The sequence below is a fragment of the Triturus cristatus genome, chromosome 2_2, assembly GCF_964204655.1.
Source record: "Triturus cristatus chromosome 2_2, aTriCri1.1, whole genome shotgun sequence".
Lineage (NCBI taxonomy): Eukaryota > Metazoa > Chordata > Amphibia > Caudata > Salamandridae > Triturus > Triturus cristatus.
In genome coordinates, this window is record NC_140582.1 from 730,599,194 (window position 1) to 730,623,117 (window position 23,924).

Below are 23,924 nucleotides of genomic sequence, written 5' to 3' on the forward strand. Positions count from 1 at the left end.
TAAACATGGGATCAGAAATCCTTGTTTGCACCTTGCTTTTGGATAAAATGCCAGGAATGACTGACGGTGTTACATGTGACATGTTGCCAATTGGCACCTGTGCACACCTATCCCTTCATACTTCACCACATGTTTTGTCACATAGGGTTGCTCTGCTGCTGTGGTGTTCTACCTGTTTGGGTGAGATATGCTTGCACAGCTGCTGCCACTACAGCACCTCTCTAATGAGCCTGGCCGTCATTGCTTCGAGTTCCCCATTGTGCATCGCTCTTGTTAGGGATGTTTGCAGTACTCATGTTTCCTGTGCTGTATCTGTTTCTTGAGAGAGACCTCTACAGCTGCTTTTCATATTAAGTGTGAGAGAAGCTTGCACATCTCCTGCCCATGCTGGACCTGTTCTGCTAGGCAAGATTACACTGATGCTCACAGTAACACTCTGATGTGTTAGCGATTTGATCGTGATGTCCATGCTTTACCTTTTCTGTGCATGGAATGTTGGCAGTGTTGTTGCTTGTGGTGTGCCTGTTCTTTGTATGAAGGAAGCTTGTACAGACTTTGCAATTGCTATGCCTATTTTTTATCAGGACAGCTTGCATTACAGCTATGTATGCTATTTATTTTTTGTCTGAAGAAAATTTACACCGGTGCTGCATGTGCATAACCTGCATGAAGACATTTTCCTCTCCTTTGGAATGCTGCTACTTGCTAAATACATGCGGTAGGTGTGTGAATGAAGGTTGCACTGCTGCTACCTATGAACAGCTTCTTGTGAATGTGAGAAACTTGAACTGCTCCTGTTGATGTTGTACCTGTTGTTTGAATGAGAAGTTTGCTCTATTGCGGCCTTGCATTCTATTGTAAGTTTTAAAAATAATCCTATAAACTTAGGCATAGTGTCATAAATAAGCCACTGAGGAGAAGTATGTGACAACATTTAGGGTGTAGGAGTTAGGATTCAAGCATGGTGAAATAGAAAACCTAACAATATAGGAGTTAAAAGAAGGAAGAGAGAAGAAAAGGAATAGTGAAGTGGAGGTAAACGGAGAGAAAACAGTCAGGAAATTAATGTGAGGGGAAGAAAAAAGAAAAAGAATGGAAAACACCTCTATGAAAGAGAATGAAAGGAATGGGGGAACACATGAGAAAGAAAGCATATGCTAAAGGAAAAGCAAAATGGATATAAGAAAGGGGGTAATAACAAAGAAAGACAAGATGAGTAAGACATCAGAAAGGGAAATTAAAGTAACAACACTACACATAGAGAAAATGAACTGACTGCAAAATAACATAAGTTAAAAAAAGAAAGTAAGGGGCAGAAAGAATAGAAAGAGTAAGACCAAAGGATGGGCAATGGCAAAGAGCATGAGCAGGAGCCTGAGTCCATGAGGGAAAGACTGTGCAAGAGTGGGTGGTAAACCCGAAAGGGAGACAAATATACATTGTGAAGTGATAAGGAGTTTAGACTGGATATGCATGGATGTTAAATGATGAGTGAAGTTATGGAATGTGAAGGAGAGACGACACAAGTGTAAAATATGTAAGTAAAAAGGGTAGGGAGTTGAGTGAGCTAAAAGGAAAATTTGGAGTAATAAAAGTGAAACAGAAACAAGAAGCAAGTAGGTGCATGGGAATGAGAGAGGTATCTGTGAAGTAAACAAGTGTGATATAAGTTTGGAAATAAGCAAGAGGGGTAAAGATGGAGGTAGTTCGGAAACTGGGAAGCAGAAGTAAGAAGATCGTAGACAGTGCTGTGAGTAGGAGTGAGAGGTGAGAATGAAGAATAAAGTTGAAAGTAAGAGATGAACTATAAAGAGATAATTAGTGGTCAAAGGTAAAATTAAATGTTAGAGGGAGGGATGGTATAGATATTAGAGTATGTGGTGTGTGCAAGTTGAAGGTAAAAATAAGAAGGGAGAGGATAATGAGCGTTAGGGTGGCAGTAAAACTGGCAGAGATAGAGGTGAGTGTGAGAAGTTAGAAGTATAGTTTAGAGAATGAGAAAATCGGAGTTGGAGGTAAGCAGTAAATTGGAAGAGATAGAGTGACCTAATGGGAGACTGAGGTGCAAAGATACCCAGGAGAAATATAACAGAGGGAGAAATTGTCAGAACAAATAGGGGGAAGTGTGGAGGGTCATGACAGCAGCATGAAAATGAGGGATATATGCTTGTGTTTGAAGAGGAACCATAAAGAAATTGATTAAACTGGAGGAAAGAGGTGGAATTAAGAGAACTAGGAGAGAGAAGAGAACAGTAAGTTTGGGAGGGGAAACTGGGAATGATAGAAATAAGAATGACAAAGGTAAATGAAAGGAGTGCTAGTGGGAGTAAGGGCAAAATATGCTGGAGAATGGTAGCAGTGCTGGAAGAGTAAGAAATTGGGGGAACTGTTCAAGTAGAGAAGGTGATGAAAGAAAGAGGGCTAAAGGTGAGAGGCTGTCTGGGAAAGATTGATCAAGAAATGCGAGAGATTAAAATGACTGGTAACATGGTCCATTAGTGCATTGCAAATTGAATTTTCAATAGCACAATGGCACCACTTTTGCTCACTACTAACTTTGACATGCTCGTAGCCCTATGTCTGTGCCCTTGGATCACAATGCCCCTATACCTTTAGACAAATTTCCTTTGATAATGAGCAATGTCTAAGAAGCAGGCCGACCTCCTTCTCAAGGGATTCCCTCGCTGCCACCCTCAAACAGTGTCTCTTCTCACCGTCGACCCTCTCCCACATTCATTTAATTTGTTTATTAGTGATAACCATACCAGTATAAGGTGTTCTGACCTTATAAAGAGACAATGAATCATGTGTGCAAAGCAATCTAAAGGAAATGTTATATAAGACAAAGAGGATTTACAAGGTGTATGAGTCAGATGTCATCCAGGCTCTTCATGGCCTTGAGCGTGTTTGGTCTGGAGACGCGCAAACTCAGTATTTAAAATGTGCCTCAGCGGTTGGGGTTGGCTTTACTAAGACAAATGCTTTTCTACCCAAAGGACCCCTTTTAGCTCTTTTAGGATAATTTAAGACTGGAAAATTCATACAAGTCTAACCTATACCTTGCAGTTTGCATGCAGCTCTTTGATGACAGTTTATAGGTCACTGTGCAATCGTAGGATTGTCATTTATGACAAGCAAGTAAAGAAAGGATCTCTATGACAAAAGCACAGAAGCAGTAACCCACTGAACTATCGACAAAAAATACAGTTCCTTGGTCTGCATTGTAGATGTTCTTTGCAGCAGGCATATTAATCTTCTGAGCTACATTATGATGAGTCAGACTGCCTCCAGGAAAAACTGTGATGTCTCTCCAGCAGGAACGTTAATCACCAAAGTAATTGTAGTATTCTTACATAATGTTTTATTCCCCAGGTTTCTCTACTCTAGCAGCTCAGCCTGTGTGTGTGTCTTCTGCATGGAATGTGAGTGAGTGGACCTTGAGTAGAATGCCTGGGTACTACAGTAATCCTGACATTTTTATTGCACTAGAGGTTCAATTTCTATTCTTCATGTTTTCAAACATGCTATCTCTTTCTGAAAGAGCTACACACCAAGGTTTTAAGTAGTTTGTGAGAAAGATGATGCTGTGACTATTTGTATTATATGGGATAAAGTATCCCCTACTGTAAATGGTATGGATATTGCAAGTCATCAAAAAACTCACAGTCTCCCACTTACTTCAAGTAGGTGATAAACCATTCGCAAACTGGAAGGGGTTCTGACCCCAGCAGGCCACCATTCCTGGGAGTGCTAGCCATTCTTAATGGGGTCGCAAATTGTGACAGCCTCATTACTATTCATGAGGCATGCATTTACATTGGGAATCGCAAACAGTATCTGAGACACTGTTGTACATTGTATTTTGCGACTCAAAATTTGTCACAATTAGCGAGTCGCAAAATTCAATGGTCGTACATCTGGCCCTAGGAGTCTAGAGTTATATCCATGGTCCGTGGAATACCTTGTGATTAGCCCTGGATTCCCATCAGCACCCCATATTTTGGAATAGGAATGGGCCAACACTTTGTAATCATATTGACTCTGTTTACAGCTTTGCATCACTAGTTTAGGGGAGGATTATGACTCTTTATTGTTGTTTCCTCCAAGGCCTGGAGAAGAGGCCAAGATTCTCTCTTTTGCCGTGAGTGCCAGATGCTGGACTTCACACAAAGAAGAACAGCTGCTCTGACCTGGAGGTCAAGAAAAGAATGAAACTTGCATAGAGATGGATCTTGACGGGCTTTGGCCAGAAGCGAGGAGGACCTGCAGCCCAGGTATAGGGTTCAAAGTGTTGGAGAACTACTATGGCTGTTGGTGAAACTGCACTTCTATGCAAGCCCTACAGCATGCACTTTGCATCATGACAGGATGTTGGGTAGGGCCATAATCAAAAGAAAGCCCCCACTTTCAGACTCCTTGGTCTCACTTATTGGGCCGAATTTGAACAACTTAGAAATACGCTTAGAAGCTGCCTATGCTTGAAACAGTCCTAGAACTGTTTAATTTAAAGAGGGTCTGCTTGAAACAGTCCTAGAACTGTTTAATTTAAAGAGGGGCTGCCCTCTAACATCTTTCAAAACTGATTCTTTGGCCCTTTCCCACAGAATCACCTAAGGAATGTGGCTAACGCGTGTCAAGTTAGTGGTCCTTCAGAAATACGTAGGTGAATCTATATCAACTCACACTACATAATATTACATTAGTAAAATGTAATTCCATTAACCCATTTTAGGTTTCTCAAGAGATTTGCAAGTGATATGAAGGGCGGTGCAATGTTTTGATATTGTCCTGAAATTCTTGTTTATGCTATTTATTAATTTCTTGCTTTTCAGTGTGCTCATTAATTGTAAGGCATGGTGTGCTTTACAGAGAACTTAGAGCATTTCCAGAAAAACCGTGAAACAATTAAAATATAGAAAAAAATGGGTTAAGCAAGACACAACACTTCTCACTTGGGCTGTCGATGTAACATTGTGTGCCAAGTCCATTATGATTTGTAAAAGATGGTTCCGGTGGAACAACATAGAATTAGAAATTTAAAGCAGTTTGAAGTGTGTTTAGAGAAATAGGTTATTTTTGAGGTGGTTTGTTAAGCTATATCTAGAAATTGTATCTTTTTTGTTGTTTTCTGCACATAAGGCGGGTCAGTGTCAATTAAAGACCAGGTGTTCCCAGATGAATACTGGTGCACCAACCAAAGCCCAGTTTTGTTCTTGAGATATTTTACAATGTAGCTGTTTTGAGGGTCATCAAGGATAGTAAATTTGAGCAATTTACCTCGATGTTAAAATTTAATTCCTCAGTTGCTGGATTCAATCTGTTTTTCCTACTATAGGTGTCAGCACCTCTATATGGGTGTAATGGTAGGGTGACAAGACGTCCCGGATTTCCCTGGACAGTTCTGGTTTTCTGAGGACTGTCTCGAAGCTTTCTTTAATTTCAAATGCATGTCCTGGTTTTTGGGACAAAGGTCGTCAGTCTGCAAAGGATAATAAAAATGCTACACTGTCATTAAGTAATTTCTCTGTTTCTTTCAGACAGTGCAGGGTGAAGTCAGCTGCATACTCCCAGCAGAGGGGAGGAGGGCTGGAATTTACATACCATTAGCTATGACAGAACCTCTTCTAGACTGAGAACCCCTGCCCTCCTCTACACTCTGTCTTCCTGTGAAAACGTTGTCTTCATTAACCAGACTGATAAATAAGGTAAGCTCAAATGCTAATTGATTCAGAACACCCCATCCATTTGTAGGCAGCAGAAACCGTCTCACAAACTTGAGACCGGGCAACTGACATGGAATGCATTACTTCCTTACATTCTGCATTCTTCTCTTAAGCATGTGATTCCACATAGGAGCTCTCATGCTTAAGACATCACATTCCTCCCTTCCATAATAACAACAGTAAGCTACCTTAAAGCAATGCAATACATTTCCACCAGCCAACACCATTTACATAAACTATTTCTTACATAGCATTTCGATGAATAAATCATTGATGAATATGACACAAACTAACATTAATTAGTAACATAATCTTGGAGATAATTAGGATGCATACACTTTCTAATACTCACTCTAATATTACAAAGGTTTATATTCTGTATGAAATCATCATGTTTTAGTTTGACCTTTTAAGAGCCCTCCTTATTATCCACATTATATTGTGAGCTTTCCTTATGCTCATTAGTGCCCTTCATACTTGTCCCTTCCTTTGTCTTAACACCATGATCTTGAAGTAACATTCTGTATTTGTTCCAAATTCTTCTATCTTCCATTTTTATCACATTACAAAATACTTTGATGACTTTTTGTGTCTTAGTAAATATTGACCACCTCGCACATCAATAACAGAAACCTAGCAGAACTGAGGAAAGTAACCCTCAACTGGAGAAAACAAAGTTTTTGTAAAACCGTCACCCACCAGGGTTACCCGTTTGTGGCATGCTTCATCATCGGGTCCATCCCGTTCCCCTATGGAGCGGGTGTGCTGCGACCTATGGAATATGTAGGAGCACTTTCAAGACTATAAAATGATAAGTGAGAAGGTGTAAAAGATTGGAGTGGGGGGTTGCTTTGTGTGTCTTAAAAATACCTGTCTAGTACGTTTAACATATTTATTCAGACCTCTAGCCAGTATGATTAAAAATGGGATGGGGGTGTTTTAGGAAATTAGGATGTCATGTACCCGGTTTCCTAAAGGGTCAACATTTTTCAAGCGGTACCCCTATTGGCTTTTCATCGGGACCATAGGGAACCAATTATTTACAATGATGATAGTTCCCTGGTACCACTTCTGCTACATAACAATACACTTATTGCATGCAACTGAAAGATGTATATACTTATACCACTTAACTGGCGAATGTTGTCTTTTGTTTATTTATATCATTTTGTCATTGTTTCGTGGTTCTTCCAGGACAGAGTGAAGCCTGTAGTCCCAAGCAGGCAACATCAATAGGTAGATCAGCAGAACTGCAGTCTTGATGTGAGTGTGACTACAGGCTTCACTCTCCCCCAGAGGAACAATCCTCTTTAACTCACAGCCCACTTAATAATGCAAACTTAAAGGTTTCTGTCTAACCTTCCCAGTTATGGGAACTGCATCCTTTTTTAACCTAATGTGGTGTTTGTAATTTGTTAACACCCGAAAGTTTCCCGTAACAAATCAAGGAATTCGGACACACATTCATGCTTCACTGGTTCAAATTCCAATTTCTTTGGTTCACCTTCCTGTCTTTGACCTAGTGGGTTACTGTTTGGATTAAGTACCACACCCAACAGTCGTTGATGTGGCCAACTCAATAAGTTATCTCCTTTATTTGAAACATTTAATTTACCCAAGACATACTTTCCCTTTAATTCAAGACAAGCCTTGAAATATCCCAACATTTTAATAGGTTGACCCCCATAACCTCCTGGAACCACAACCATACATGTAGGTTCCTGTTTTTCTCAAAAACACTTACATATGTATCTCTAGAAATGATCGTCCAATGTGAACAGGTGTCAAATCTCATCAGAATTTCCACTCCATTTATCATCACCTTTTCACTAGGATGCTCTTCAAGTTCTTTCAATTTATCCACTTGCAAAACTATTTCTTGTGATACCTCTTTCACCTCTTTCTTCACATTTCTATTAGATCTGTTCCTGCAGCATTTAAAAAAATGTTCCTTCTCACCACAACCATTGCAAAAATCACCTAACGCCGGGCATGCCTTGGCATTAGCCTTGGCATTAGCCTTGTGTCCACTTCTTCAAAACCTCAAGTATACACAAAGAAACCCACGTTTCTTGTACTTTTGTCAGTTTCTTTTTTTTCACTTCACATACTCCCTCTTCATCTTTTCCATTAGAAATGTTGCTTTCCACATTTGTAGAACATAGCACTGAAACACATTTAAGCATTTGTTCTATTCTTTTAGCCACCAAAATAACTTCTTCGAAGGGGGATCATCTTTTAGCCACTATTCTTCTCGTAACTTTTCACTTACACATCTTAGAAAAAATTGATCACAAATTCTCTCTTCTAGTGTGGCACCAAACTTACAAGTTGCAGCTAATATCCTGAGACTCATGATATACTATTCAACTGTCTCATCCTTGCCCTGCTCCGTCTAACCAAAATAACATCTTGGTCAACAGATACCAGGTCACCACATGCACTCACCAGATGTCCAGGACAGCTAGTATAATACATATATTTAGTGGTGCTCTGGACCAGAGGTTAGCTACCAACAACCTCACAAAACATAAACCCCTCAAAATATAAGTACTAAAGAATGAAAAAAGACTTTCACACTCCACTATTTACTCATAAAGTGTCCAGAGTGTCCAAAGCTCAAGTTCTTTTGTTTCCTTTCTCATCTTGTGCATCAAATACCATTGGTACATGAACAGGCAACCAAGAGTAAGCAGCCAACAGTCAGCAGCCAACACGTGTTTCGTTGTCTGGCGGATATGCCTTCGACTTCCTTGGGGCTGCAATATGAATTAATACTAACTTTAGGAAACCATATTATTTACTAGTTCTGAGAAATGAGGACACACCATCACCCACCAGAAATGGAGTCTAAGAATCCAGAGTAAACAGTTGCACACCAAAAATACTCTTGTCTGCAATAAGGTTGAAGCCAAGGAACACAGAGGTGTCTGAAGGCCAGTGCTCAAGGAGAAGTTCCCCAAAAAGTATAATAGCAATAGGGCTAGGTAAAAAGTAAAGTGGGTAATCTAAGGCAAGAAACGAAATGAGAGAGATAGGAAAAAGAAAAAGAGGGAAGTAGGAAGAAGAAAAAGAAAGAAAAAAAGAAAAAAGGGAGAAAAAGAAAACGAGAGAAGAAAAAGGTGGGAGGAATCAGGATCACAAAAATGTATAAAGTGGAGGCCGTAACCTGCTTATATGAACTTCAACGAGTATATCCAAGATGGCAAAAAAGCCCATCAAAATGATAAGCCTTAATCCGTAAATGGGCAAATGTGTAGCATCTGTCGATACATTTTACAAATATGTTAAAAGGAGTCAATTCATGATGATGCCAACAAATAACATAATCGAAGCGCGATTGCCAAGGCGTCACCACAATATGTAATGCCCCATAGTACAGTATTAACGTATATGACCATATGGTAAGGTGCAAGAAGGGGTCTTCAGTCGTTCCGTGCTTAAGACAAAAACATGCTAGTGTTCCTCCTCAAAGTACATGCAATGTGCCAAACTCAAATTAAGCATTAACATAGTGAGTATCCCGTTCCAGGCGAAGGTCATCGAGAAGACCGTCAACAAACAACTGACCCGCTACCTTGAGGAGAACAGCATCCTGGACCCGTCCCAGTCCGGGTTCCGCAGCAACCACAGCACCGAAACTGCCCTCTTCGCTGCCACCGATGACATCAGGACCCTGCTAGACAACGGAGAAACCGCGACCCTCATCCTCCTGGACCTGTCAGCCGCCTTCGACATGGTCTGCCACCGCACACTACGAACACGCCTCCATGATGCCGGGATCCAAGAGAAGGCCCTGGACTGGACCACCTCCTTCCTCTCTGGCAGAACACAGAGCGTCCGTCTTCCGCCCTTCCACTCCGAAGCCACTGAGATCATCTGCGGCATACTCCAGGGCTCAGCCCAATGCTGTTTAACATCTACATGGCACCGCTCGCCCACGTCGCCTGACTGCATGACCTCAACATCATCTCTTACGCCGATGACACCCAGCTGATCCTCTCCCTCACCAAGGACCCCCACCCCACCAAAACCATCCTCCACGAAAGAATGAAGGCCGTCGCCGAATGGATGAGGAACAGCCGACTGAAGCTGAACTCGGACAAGACGGACTCGGATCCACCCCTTCGGCCTGGGATGACTCCTGGTGGCCGACCACACTGGGAACAGCTCTAACACCCACCAACCATGCACGCAACCTAGGGGTCATCCTCGACTCCACCCTCTCCATGACTAAGTAGGTCAATGCCATCTCTTCCTCCTGCTTCAACACCCTCCACAAGATCTACAAATGGATCCCCACCGAAACGAGAAGAACGGTCACCCAGGCCCTCGTCAGCAGCAGGCTGGACTATGGAAACGCCATCTACGCAGGAGCCTTGGCCAAACTCCTGAAACGGCTTCAACGCATCCAGAACGCCTCTGCACACCCGATCCTCGACATCCCCCACCGCAGCCACATCACACCCCACCTGATAGACCTGCACTGGCTCCCCGTCAACAAAAGGATAACCTTCAAGCTCCTCACCCACGCTCACAAGGCACTCCACAACACCGGACCAGCGTACCTCAACAGACGACTCAGCTTCTACACCCCCACCCGCTAGCTCTGCTCTGCCGACCTTGCCCTCGCCACAGACCCCCGCATCCGATGAGTGACCTTCGGTGGCAGATCATTCTCCCACCTCACCGCCAAGACCTGGAACACAGCAGACCCTAGACCTGCAGACTTTAGAAGACTCCGCAAGACCTGGCTTTTCGAGCAGTAGCAGCATTCCTCTCCCCCCAGCGCCTTGAGACCCTCACGGGTGAGTAGTGCACTTTATAAATGCAATGATTGATTGATTGAGTATCGAGGGTAAAGCAATAGCCACCAACCATTCCAGTTTGCAACGGACATAATACAGGCGTGTTACTGATATGTTTGGTCAGCATGCAATACCCAATTAGGCAATCTTTTGTGGTTTATCAAAGTGACAGACAGTCACTTAGATAAACCACAAGAAAAAGAGTACCTACTAATAACCTAAAAATCCTTAGGGCATGCAACTGTATAGTATTCATGTAGTGGTATAGTTGTCAGTCCCAATATTTAATTTGTGTCTTATTGAAGAAGGTATACAATATAGTTAAGAGATATTACTTTCCCACCCCAAGTCATACCAAGGTAAAATATCACTAGGATTCTATTATAAAAATACCGGTACATGCCATATCAGAGTAATACATTTGCTGCAGGTTCCACACAGTTAAGCGGCACGTACAGACAAACTGTCTGATAACTTCAAGTTCTATTTAGATCAAGTCTAAATAATAATATGTCACATCCCACTAGAACATAATAGTAGGATAGGCAACATATCTGCACACACTAAATAATGAAAACACCTTATCACATGGTCTCAGCCCCAGTATCAGGTTTACTAATTTAAAGGAGAAACACCATGCCGGAGAGTACTCCATGCTTACATCAGCGGTGTGTACCATAAGCGTCATCTTAGTTCCATCTTAAATACCAACCGTAACTCTCCTCGTGACTCGATCAAAAATACATGGCAGCCATCTTGTGGTAGGGTAGTAGATCTATTTGTAAAGGAAGTAATAAAAGGGACGTGTATTTGCAAACTTCATTACAAGGCCACCCAGTCTAGGCACTAGAGCTCATAGAAAAACCCACTTTCCAATGTATAACAGATCCAGGCTGGAGAGTGCTTGGTTCTTTTATCAACGGCATACACCAACAAAGCCCTCCAAAAATAACAATCCTAGCCCAATTATGATCAGTTAATGGTGGACATCTTGTAGTGTACAAAAACAAAATGCAAATCAGGTTAAGATACAAAATATATCATGAAGAGAGTAAATAGTGACGTTCTATCACCTATAATGAGTGGGCAGTAATAGCATAGATTGCTAATGTACACAAGAGTAAGGTCTGGAGTTCCAGACCAGATCAAAGGAAAGCATATCCAAATGAAAAGAAAAAGGCACCATCATGAAAACCAGTATAATATGTCATAAACCTACATGGTAGTATGGGTAAAACATGAGCAAAATGACAGACAGAAAGAAAGAACGCCAATTCTAAGGAACTGGTAAAGTCTGGATAATCCCTGGGTCTGATATAAGGCACCAGATGTGTAAAAGAGGAGTTGCATGTGCAAGCGCAATATGGCTAGGAAGAAATCAGTATCAAATAACTGATCAATAAGGCTGATACAAAATACAGTCATAAGTAACATCACTACCATCATTTTCTGGGGTAAAAGTATACATCCACAGATCAACATTAACAATTGTAGATCCATCCAAGTGTATAAAACGTACACTTGTGGACAGTTCTAATGTACATGTCCAGGGTTATGTATATCAAACATTCATTGATGAACAATTATGTGAGAGGGCACAATTAGAGACCTAATTACAAATGTGAGGCACTACTTCCAAAAACAGTTCATTGTTTTGGTCAGAAACAATTTGAAAGAAATAATATGCACAGCTTCAACATGACAATGATTAACATACAACTGTAGAAGCTTTAAATATTGCCATTGTAGGATTCAACATAATGATTATTAGGGAGTAACAACATGCTAATCCCCTAAAAAGTATTGTAACTCATTATAGATGTACAACTCTTGTTCTACTGATTTAAACTTCATAATCCAAGTAGCTTCACATCTTCTGAGTTTGAGTTCTCAATTGCCCCCTCTTGGATCCAATTTGATATGACCAACCCCATGACATTTAAAATTATTTGGGTGTCGTTGAAACTGACAATCCAGTGTGTGCATAACTACAGGATATTTGGTATCATTGTGTTTAATTGCAAGGAAATGTTCAGACATACGCTCATGTAGCGGTCTAATCATGCTACCCACATAAATCTTGTGGTGTGGGAGAAAATTATGTACACCACATGCTTGATTCCACAATCAATATGCATCCTAATCTGTTGTGTTCCTGAGTCATTATAGTTAATGATTTGGTCGTGTCCAATGCCCAAGAGTAAACACTACAGTTACCACATAAAGAGAAACCTATAGTATGATCAGTAAACCAGTGGGGACATAGAGATATAGGTGGATAGCTAGGACTAATCAAGTTTGCTAATGTGGTACTCTGTCTGTCAGTTATACCAGGTGCACTTAAAAGGTATGGATGTAAGTCCTTATCAGCCATCAAATAATACCAGTGTCTTTTTAGTATACCATACAATTTGCCTGAGTCTGGGTAATAGTTAGTAATTAGCCGTATTCTTTCCAACATATTTCCCAAACCCTTATGTTTCTGTTTGAGTGTAGACATACGAGATAAGTGATAAGTCCTGAGTTTGGCCTTCTCCACCACAGCCTTATCATAGCCCTTGTCCAAGAAACGATTTTCAATATCACCCAGGACTATGTCAAATTCAATTTCTTCACTGCAATTCTCTGTTATTTAGCACTCAACTCTGGTAAATTTTCTCAAATTTCCTGCCCCTCGACCCACAAACAAATCATTAATAATGCATGTTTACTGTAAGCGCTCAACGTAGGACCACACACCCTCGCATAATGGCTAAACATTTTTTACCATTTATTCCGCTCTACCACTAGTTCCCCTGGACTACTTTAGAAAAACGGTGGAGGTGAAACAATCTCCATTGTTTTCACTTTTCTTTTCCTTCAAAAAACAAATAAACTTAACCATACCCTAGAATTAAACAAATGCTATAAAAGCAAACTACAATATCTACTAAAAATGTATTTAACTCAACTTGTAAATATTGAAATTGTGACCAATATTTTTAACATAGAAAACAAAAATTGTGATTGTCACTGATAACTTGGACTAAGCCACCTACTACAATTTTAAGTTTGCCTCTCACTGACCACAGAATAACCGTCTTTTGTAGAAAGACAAAGATTCTAGAGCCAGTTACTGGAGACAGGCTGAGTTCACATTCACAGTTTATAGTGTGCCTATCACTGGTGACAGGCTGGGCTCACAAACATTTCCCTTTTTTTTTCAAATAAATGTACTTACTGGCGTGCCTGTCACTACTTGTAAGTTCCTTGTCCACAACACAAAACACAGTTAAGAACTTCTTTTATGCAGCAATAAAGCAAGCTTCAATATTAGATTCTATGTCAAGACCGGAGGCGAGGATTATGCATTACTTTCTTCACTCTTTATTAACAGCATTTTCAAATATAAAGTAAAAAAACACATCAGAAACTACAACTCCCATGAACACCGGGAGTAACCATGGTCACCAACAGTCCAATCATGTCACATTCCGACAGTCCATATATTATAATCAGCATCATAGTCCTTCCTCTTTTTTCACTGCTGCCTTCTCAGTTAAGTCCCTTCATGCCTTCTTCCTCACTTCAGGGTGTTAGACTTTAGGGCTTTTTCTGGCGTGTGTTTATTATTAAAAGATTGATTGGTGCTTATTTAGGCAACGCACTGTGAGCGCTTTTACTTTTCAAGTGTTTCATCGCTTATCCATCGTGCAGCAGGCTCTCTGGCCCGAGCACATCAGTTTCTGTTTCCCACGTGGATGTGCTAGGTGACGCTGCTTCACACCTCTAACGTGCTTCTACGATCCTCAGCGCTGCTCACTGCACTGCACTCCGGTGGTTCGTGTGTGCTTGGAGAAGGTGAGCGTTCTCCGCTCGTGCCTCCTTCTACCCCAACCCTCCCCTGACACCATGCTGTGGTTGAATTGAAGGGCATAGCCCATTATTAAATATTTTTCCCTTGTTCTGCCTCAGAATATCATTTTCTCCACTCACACTGCTCCGGGCAGTCTAGGGGCTTTTGGCTTCTGCTAGTACTGCCCCAAGCAGAATTTCATATAAAGGAGCACCGGCGAGGGGGCTGCCCACAATACCAAACGGGCATCATTTGTATTTAGTGCTCCTGCCCTCCATTTAATATGCAGTCCCAGAGAGATCATGATTATGCGCCCTCGCATTCCTCAGCATTCCTCAGGGCCCCCCCACAGCGCCTTCCTGCAGGGGTGGATAATCTACTTTTTAAAGGCCATTGCGCAGGTGCTGGCCCCCCTGCAGGACAGTGTTGATAAGTTGTCTGCCCAGGTCTTCAAGGGCACGAGGATACTGGGAGATGGGGGGCTGGGCCTAGTAAGGTGACTCCGTCTCACCCACATAAGACTAGTAAGCGTGACCGGGGGTACCTTGAAGGCTTCAGTCAGCTGACTGAAGCCTTTCAAAAGAGTGCATGAACGCTTAAGGAAACACCCTACCGGGAGGAAGAGCTGCCCTGGGTTACCAGCTACGAGGTCACCACAGATTTTGACCCTGAAGAGGGGTCCCCCGACATGGGGGAGGGCGATTTTGAGGACGATGAGGGTTCCTCGGAGGAGACTTAGGATTCAGGCAGGATTTGGCACCCTCAGTCATCCTACTCCAATACTGGTGATGGGGAGGGTGCTCCTCCTAACATGTTTGACCCTGAAGGTGTTTTTAGGCTGCGTTCTGTGGAATGGATCCCAGACAGGAAATTGGGCGACTATGCGGATAATAAAATCAGAAAACCACTTACTAAGGAGGTGAGGGCCCGCCTCAGGTCAGAATGTCCCGACCATCTTTAGTTGACAAGGTCACATCTGTGCCAGAGATAGACCCGAAGTTGTGCACCTTCTCAAATACATGAGGGATCCCAAGAAGGGGATTGATAGATCATGGAGGGCCTGTCAAGACAAGCTCCTGGATGTGGTGGGACCGCTAACTAATATCATAGAGCTTGCAGAGTGGTCCAGGGAGTCAGGTCAACCCCTTCCCACAGATGACGTGGCGGGATGGGTGCAGAGGGCAATGTGCCTTTTGGGCAACGCAAACTGCGCCCACTCCGCAGAAAGTCGCCACTCTCTTTTCCTGAAGATAGATCCTAAGTTCAAGGAACTCTCATCCTCGGAGGCACATTCTGTGGCCCAGGGCGTACTCTTCTGCGATCCCTTTGTCAAGGAGCCGAGAAAGTTTGTGTCGACATTCCCAGCTCATGACAAGGCGCAGACGTTGATGAAGAAATATATTGCCAGGAAAGGTCTTTGGCGGGCCGGAAGAGGCAGTGGTCGCTCTTGCAGCCGCCAGTACTACCAAGGCCCTAACAGAGCCCAGACAAGAAGAAATAATGGCTGGCAGGACGGCCGATAAGGAACATTCTACCCCTACTGTGGCAGCAAAGGCAAGAACAACCGTGGCCGCGGATGGGCCCACAACAACTCCAGTGGATATAGTGGTAATCACCAGTCTTTTATCTCCTCTTCATTTAGGAGGGAGAATAAGCATGTTTTCTCACAAATGGGCAGAGATCTCCTCAGACCCTTGGGTTCTGGAGACAGTAAGGGGATTCCACATAGAGTTTTACAGAACTCCGATGCAAACAGTCACACCCTGTCCACTGTTTTTTTCCTCGCAAGACGAATCCCTTATAGATTGGGAAGTCCAGAACCTTTTGGCAAAAGGGGAAGTTTGCCTCTCAGAGCTGCACCCCAGGGGGGTTTTAAGCGGTCTGTTCTTGGTGGAGAAAAAGGAAAAGAGCTTTCTCCCAGTCATCAATCTCAGGTCTTTCAACGAGTGGCTGATTTATCTCCACTTCAAGATTTAGGGAATTCGACTCCTACGAGGTCTGTTCCTGCAGGACGACTGGTTGGTGCGTCTCGACCTCAAGGACGCATACCAATCTGTCCCCATCTCCGCCCCCCACTGCAGGTTTCTCCAATTCGAGTGGAGGGGGCAGATCTTTGAGTTTCAGACCCTGCCTTTCGGCCTATCACCAGCACCCTGTTGCTTTACCAAGCTCCTCAAGCCGGTGGTGGAGCATCTACGTACCCTGGGCATCAGATTGATTATCTACTTGGATGACATCCTGCTGATGGATCAGTCCCAAGATTGCCTGATTTCCCACCTGAATACCACCATATCTCTGCTTCAGAGTTTAGGGTTCACCATCAACCAGCAGAAATCGGACTTGGTTCCGCAGCAGAGCATGCTTTACCTGGCTTCTGAATCGACATCATGACGGAAGACCCTTAATCTACCAGAACAGAACATCGCCAAGATCAAGAAGGAACTGAGAAGGTCCTCAGACGGGACAGGATATCTCTTCGGCAGTTGGCCAGGATTGTTGGCTTGTTGTCATCATCGATACAAGCCATCTTTCCAGGGCCGCTGCCCTACAGAGCATTGCAGAGACTGAAAGCATTCTACCTCCGGAGGGGTCTCACCCACTCCGAGCTGGTGGCTCTGACACAGGAAGCCAGGATGGAGCTCCAGTGGTGGATCAATCACATGGAGGCGTGGAACGATCACGCGATCTTTGGCTCTCAGCCAGACCTAGTGATAGAGTCGGATGCCAGTCGCCTGGGCTGGGGCGCCAGGTGTGGGTCGATCACCATGGGAGGCAAATGGACAGAGGAGGAGCTGTCACTCCATGTCAACTGCCTAGAGCTTCTGGCTGGCTCTTTTGCCATTCGGTCCCTGACGAGGGACAGAGTCTCATGCTGTGTACTCCTATGGATGGACAACACGACAGCGGTGCAGTACATCAACCGGCTGGGTGGTACCCGATCCAGAGCCCTGGCAGAGCTGGCCAAAGACTTCTGGGACTACTGCCTCCACCGTCAGATCTCGGTCACAGCAGAGTACCTACCCGGGTCACATAACTCAGTGGCGGACTGGAACTCCAGGCACTTCAAGGAGTAGTTTTCCAAGCAATGACAATGCTTTGGGGTCCTTGCCAGGTGGCCCTGTTTGCATCGAGATGGAATGCCCCAGTTGCCCCATTACTTCAGCTGGAGACCGGACCCAAGGGCGGAAGCGGTAGACGCCTTCCTTCAGTATTGGTTGTCAACCTGGTCCTGCGCCTGTTGTCATCTTGGCAAGACAACCAATACCTGTCCAGAAAAGAGATTTCAGCAAAGCTAGCCATGCTTCTCTGCCTAATCCCCTGTAAGGGATCGTCAGATGTGAGAGCCTTGGACCTCTCGGCTAGATTTTTTACCCCGCATGGGGTTATATTCAATATCTCAAGGAGGACGAAAATGAGTATCAGGTCGGTATCATATCCAGCTTTCCCTGAGTCCCCAAAACTGTGTGTGGTCAGATACCTAAAGGCCTACGAGGACATGACTTTGGAGGTTCAACCTCCGAGGGAACAGCAACTCCTAATTTCCATTAAGAAACCCTTCAAGGCTGTGTCATCCCCGACCATCACTAGGTGGGTGAGATGGATCAATTCAGAGGCTGGCATCGATACTAGCGAGTTTAGGGCACACTCTGTTAGTGGGACTATGGCTTCCAAGGCCGTCCAGGTGGGGGGCAGATTGGAAAAGATCATGAATGCGGAGGATTGGTCACCTGATTCCACTTTTAAAAAGTTTAATTTCAAACCAATCCATGACGCAACTGCTCTGATGGTAAGTAAGCTTTGAAAATGCATAATCCTCGCCTCTGGTCCTGACATAGAATGAAAAATGTCCTAGTTTACATGAAGGAAAGTTTCAATTCTATTAAGGACGCGGAGGCGCAGATAATTCCACCCGGGCATACTCTTCTGATGCCTCCCTCCCTTGGGGGTCTTATGTTATGGCCGTTACTGAGTCGAGTGATATCTAGACGGGATCCTGTGATTTTCAGGGAGTACTATATTTATATCTCTCCTATGGGTTTATTGACATGCTTGGCAAAAGAAATGTATGGACATTGCTGTTAACAACTGTTTACTGTATGGTTCTCCTATACTTATTATGTATTTCGGAATTCTTTGAATTCTTTTGTGTTTATTCCAGATCCGTGTATTTGTTGTATATGCAATTCTCTATTTATTGGAATGTTTGAATCCTATGTTGAGAGCCGTTTAGGGGAGAGTATTAAAGTTCTACCTTTTCATTTTAGGATTGGACTGGATTGAAAGCGGATTAAGGTCCAACGGGTTTAACTTCCTTCAGCGCAGAAAGAGGAAGGACTATGATGCTGATTATAATATATGGACTGTTGGAATGTGATATGATTGGACAGTTGGTAACCATGGTTACTCTCGGTGCTCATGGGAGTTGTAGTTTTTGATGTGTTTCTTTACTTTATCTTTGAAAATGCTGATAATAAAGAGTGAAGAAAGTAATGCATAATCCTCGCCTCAGCGTCCTTAATAGAATTGAAACTTTCCTTCATGTAAACTAGGACATTTTTAATTCCACAGAACAAATTTTACCACTAAAAAAAACAGCCACCCACAGCGGCGTCTGCGTCTATTTTTCACCACTGATTGCCCTTGTTTTCCATAATTTCTTCTATTGATGGGTGATAAAGCTTGTTCAGCAAACCTGCGCCATTTTTTCGACAGCCAGTTGGTAGAATCCTCTCTTGATGCTGTCCTTCTTGTTTCTATGGCAAGGCATGCTTATTTTTTCCTTTTTTAAACATGAAATGCAAATGCGTTTGAAGACAAAAACACCAGGCTCCACATAAGCACTGCCTGGCTTAGCAATAGCATCTACTTCCGAACATCAATTCCTAATGGTCGCCGTCACACACACCATCGCGTATCTCACATCCTTGAAGCATGTAAATGACGCTCCAGTGACTTCGCCGCTCCACCGAACCCCGTCAACGTACACTTGGTGTACCACGGTTCACACACCAATTTTATCCATGTTGATGTGTTCTTAGTGGGCCCTTAATCGTGTCATCGCCAGTGTGAAAATGTTGTCTTCATTAAACAGACTGATAAATAAGGTAAGCTCAAATACTATTTTATCCATTGACAGGCAGCAGAAACCGTCTCACAAACCTGAGACTGGGCAACTGACATGGAATGCATTGCATCATTACATTCTACATTCTTCTCTTAAGCATGTGATTACACATAGAAACTCTCGTGCATAAGTCATCACACTTTCCTCTGCTGGGAGCATGGAGCCGCCTTCCCCCTGCACTAACTGAGAGGTACAGAGAAATTACTTAAGGATTGTCTATATCTACTTAAGTAGGATATATACATACAGACACCAACTCCTGCCACCCTCCTCCATGCAAAGTCTGGACAGGCCAGGCATGAAAGTAAGGCTAAATGTTGTAGTCCTACTTTTAGGTCTGGTCTGTCCCCGTTTTTTTCTTCTCAAAGTCTGGTCACCCTATGTAAAGGAGTAGGAATCGCTGTACGCTTTTTGCTTAAATCATTTAATTTATGAAAAAAACAAGTAAATAAAACCAGAGCATAATCCTCAGCAAATTGCATAAATGCCACACAACTGTTGTAGGAACTGCCTCTTCCATGCGACAAAGAAAGTAAAACACCAATGTGCAGCTCATGCTGGGATGCATCGTAATCATTTTCTCGCACATTGCAAAAGCAACAATTCTAACTTCACCACTCTGGTGCCCATGGGAAGACTAATAGAAGGATAAAAGAGATAAGGATCAAAGGAAAAAAGAGGGCAGAGTTTAAGAAAAGAGAGCAAGGAGGAAATGCAGTGTCAGAAGGAAGAAAAAGAGAACAATGGCCTACTGACCTTTCTAACATACTTCATATCATGGACAGAATATCGGTCTAGAATAATACCGTCGCCAAAAAAATCGACCGTAGAAAATTTTATTATGATCAGTATATATGGGTATGTTTATTATTAATATAGTTTACTCTCTCTCTCTCTCTCTCTCACTCTCTCTCTCTCTCTCTCTCTCTCTCTCTCTCTCTCTCTCTCGAGTTCACAGCTTCTTTCTGTGTGATCAGAATTGTTCTGCCATTACGCACTATTCCAAAGGATGCCAGGTACCAAAGAGGGCCTTTTGCTCAAATGTACTCTTATCCAATCTCACATCCTAGAGTTATTTCTTGGGCGTACACATAAGGATGTTTTGTTTTAAAATTGCTGCATCTTTGAGGATAAGGTAAGATGAGGGCCGCTGTGTGGCCCTGGTCGAGGAGAGTGAGGATGTCATCTGTGGAAGCCAGGAGGGGGGTCGCTGTGCTGTGGTTGCTGTGGAATCCGGATTGGAACGAGTTGAAGATGGAGTTGGCTTTGATGAAGTTCATGATGTGGCTGTTGACAATCTTGTCAGTGACTGTAGCCGCGAAGGGGAGGAGAGAGATGGGTCTGTAGTTTTTGAGGTCTGTTGGGTCTGTGGAAGCTTAACTTCTACACATTTCCAGTCATCGGGGAATAAGCCGGACTCGAAGGGGGTGTTGATGGTGCATCATAGCATGGCTGCTAATGTGGCGGCAGCTCTGAGTAAAATTTGCAGCAGGCATGGGTCCGTGGGGACTCCTGAATGACTACTCTTCATGATCGTGGCAGTGTCTTCGGTGGTGACTGGGGTCCAGGTGGGGATGGTAGGCTGGCTGGCGTTGCTAAAGGTAGGTGTGGTTTTGGTGTCTGTTGAAGTTGTCGTAGAGGGATTTGATCTTGCGATGGAAGAAGGAGCTGAGGTTGTTGCAGAGGTCCTGGGAAGGAGTGACGTCTGATGCTTCGCTGGGGGGGTTTGGTGATATCCTGAATGATGCTGAAGAGTTCCTTCGAGTTGCTGGAGTTGGCGAGGATTTTGTCCTGGATGAAGGTCCTTTTGGTGGATCTGATGCACTGGTGGTATTCTGTCATGGCAGTATTCTGGCACGTTTTAAAGTACATATTAACCATTATCTACATAATAAGTTGCACATGCTTATTTTGCATAAACAATCTTTATTCTCATCTCATGAAATGTCCTACTGGTGTGTATATTGTAGCAAATACCTTATTTCCACTGGACAAGACCTTTGCCTATGGACTAGGGTGCTCTCGGGGTTGGGCCTGCAGAGTTGTCAGGAACAGAGGCACATATCTCATTGCATTGCTGGTCATAGAGCAGTGCCAGGAGATATGTACATTTTCGACAACCCATTCCCATATGCCACTTTTGACGTGGCACCGGACTACTGCAGGGAAGATGATAATGACATAAATCTACCCTGCTACCTTACAGTGCTCTATAGTCCACCATCCATGCAATGCAGAAACAGTTAAGTATATCAGGCACAGGAATGTAATAACATTATAGATATGCATGTGGCCTCTAAAACTTGTAAATATAAATGTACTTCCAGACCCGGTGGTTGGAAGGCTAGGTGGCCTTCTTCAAGTCCCTATTGCAAAGTGAGGCCTGTGGACTATGAAAGTCTAACCACACACATTTATAATGGGCATCTTCTGCAGTATCACATCAAGTATGCCATAGGGCTTAATTCAAGCAAGAAAAATGGGCCATTCTGTCTCCTAGTTATGTAGCAAAAGTTACCAATAATTGGGGAGCATGGGGCCATTTCCAGGCCTGCGCCTAGGTACTGCCGCACTGGCAGCACAATTGATAGGTATACCATTGACTTTGCACCTTATAGGTGTGTGTGGGAAGATTTTCATAAGTGTGTTATAAAGTTCTGGGTAAAAAAGAACTAAGCATTCTGTTATCGCTGGGCTGTCTAAAGTCAACTGATTAAAAGCAATAAGGACAAAGAATATAATTGCTGATTATGTAAACTGCACAGTTATCATGAAAGAACAATACCATGAACTCTAAAGACAAAGTTCCACACTAGCCCAGCCCTGCCCAGCCCAGCCCAGAATCTCAATGAGCAGACTCACACCCTCCCACAACTAAATCAACATTATTTATTCATATCAACGTTACTCTCTTGAATTACATTCATACTCCTTCTTAGGTTCTTCAGCGCTTTATGTTGAATAACACATTTGTTCCAGAAACTATAAGCACACACATTTACACACTGCTTCACATTATGGGCCTACGCAATTAGATATGACTCCTATTCTTCTTCTTCTTCCGGAGTTTTAAATAGCACGACCTTGACCCAAAGGTATCAGAGCGCTTTTCATGAGCATCAGTTGCGTTACATGAGGACACGTTAAGTTTTGATGGGGAGATTAAGTGATTTGCCCAGAATCACAGGATATTGCTTGTCATGCCGAGACTCGAATCAGGGACCCCAGATTTGAGGTCAACCACCCTAGCTGTTTGGCCACATACTCTCCCCAAATGCCTCTTGGAAGGCATGACTCCTTTCCACATTAATCAATAGTGATAAATAGAATATTATTCTGTAGATAGATAGATAGATAGAAAGATAGACAGACAGACAGACAGACAGACAGACAGACAGACAGATTGATTAATTTAACATGATTGAATAATGTAATCTGTGAGGTCATAAGCAGTGCACGGCAGGTATACATTTTATAGCAAGCTCAGTAAACTATAACTGGTGAATTTCCGAGGTTTATTGTTTTTTCAACATTTGTATCTTATTTCAACACCTACCTATAACGTCACTTTAACCTTTGGTTTTTCTTCAGTGAATTTCTAGGGTTTTTGTTCATATTCAGCCAACTCCTTCACTGCACATGGCAGCCCACAGCTTTTGGGTCTTAGGCACCGCACCCAACCGTACTGCAGCTGGCCAACCACCGGCAGTGCACAACCTCTAGTCAGGCTGTGTGCAGTGGGGGACTGGCTTCAGGGCCAGGCTTATTCCCAGACCCTGTGCCCATCCCCTCATGGTCAGCGCAATGCACAGTAAAGAGGTATTATGAGGTGGCAGGTGAAGTGGGCGCTCCTACAGGAGTAACGCTGTATCTCACTGGAAGTCCGCATTGGGTTCCACAGGAGGACCACCGCAGTGCCCACAGTGGGATTCTATTCTTTTTACATTTTGGCTCCAGGAGCACAGGGTGAGTCCCTCTGTGTCTCCTCACAAGTATCAGAGAGTAAGGGCGTCCGCACCCTACCCGCTTATACTATTTGTGACAATCTATTTCAGGATATATAGACCGAGTCCCAGAACCCTTGTCATGGCAGTCACAACATTTTCTATTGAGTTGCAGCCAGCCAATCAAATTGCCTACTTGCGTGGTTTTAGGTCCCCCGTCCGAAGACACAGAAATGGCCAACGGGAGAATCGGTCCATTAGAGGGCCCTATTATGTTATTTTTCAGAACTGCAGAACTCCTGAGGGACCAACTGTCCATTTATATCTAACTTCTTAATCCCTTCAAGCCCAACCTGAGCATTTCTTTAAATTGACATTTTTGAAAAAGGCAGTAGGTATTTACACCAAATCCTATGGTAATTACCATCGGAAATCAATGTTTTAGGACCCCCTCTTTTTCTAGGTTCCTGCTTCACAGATTGGCACAAA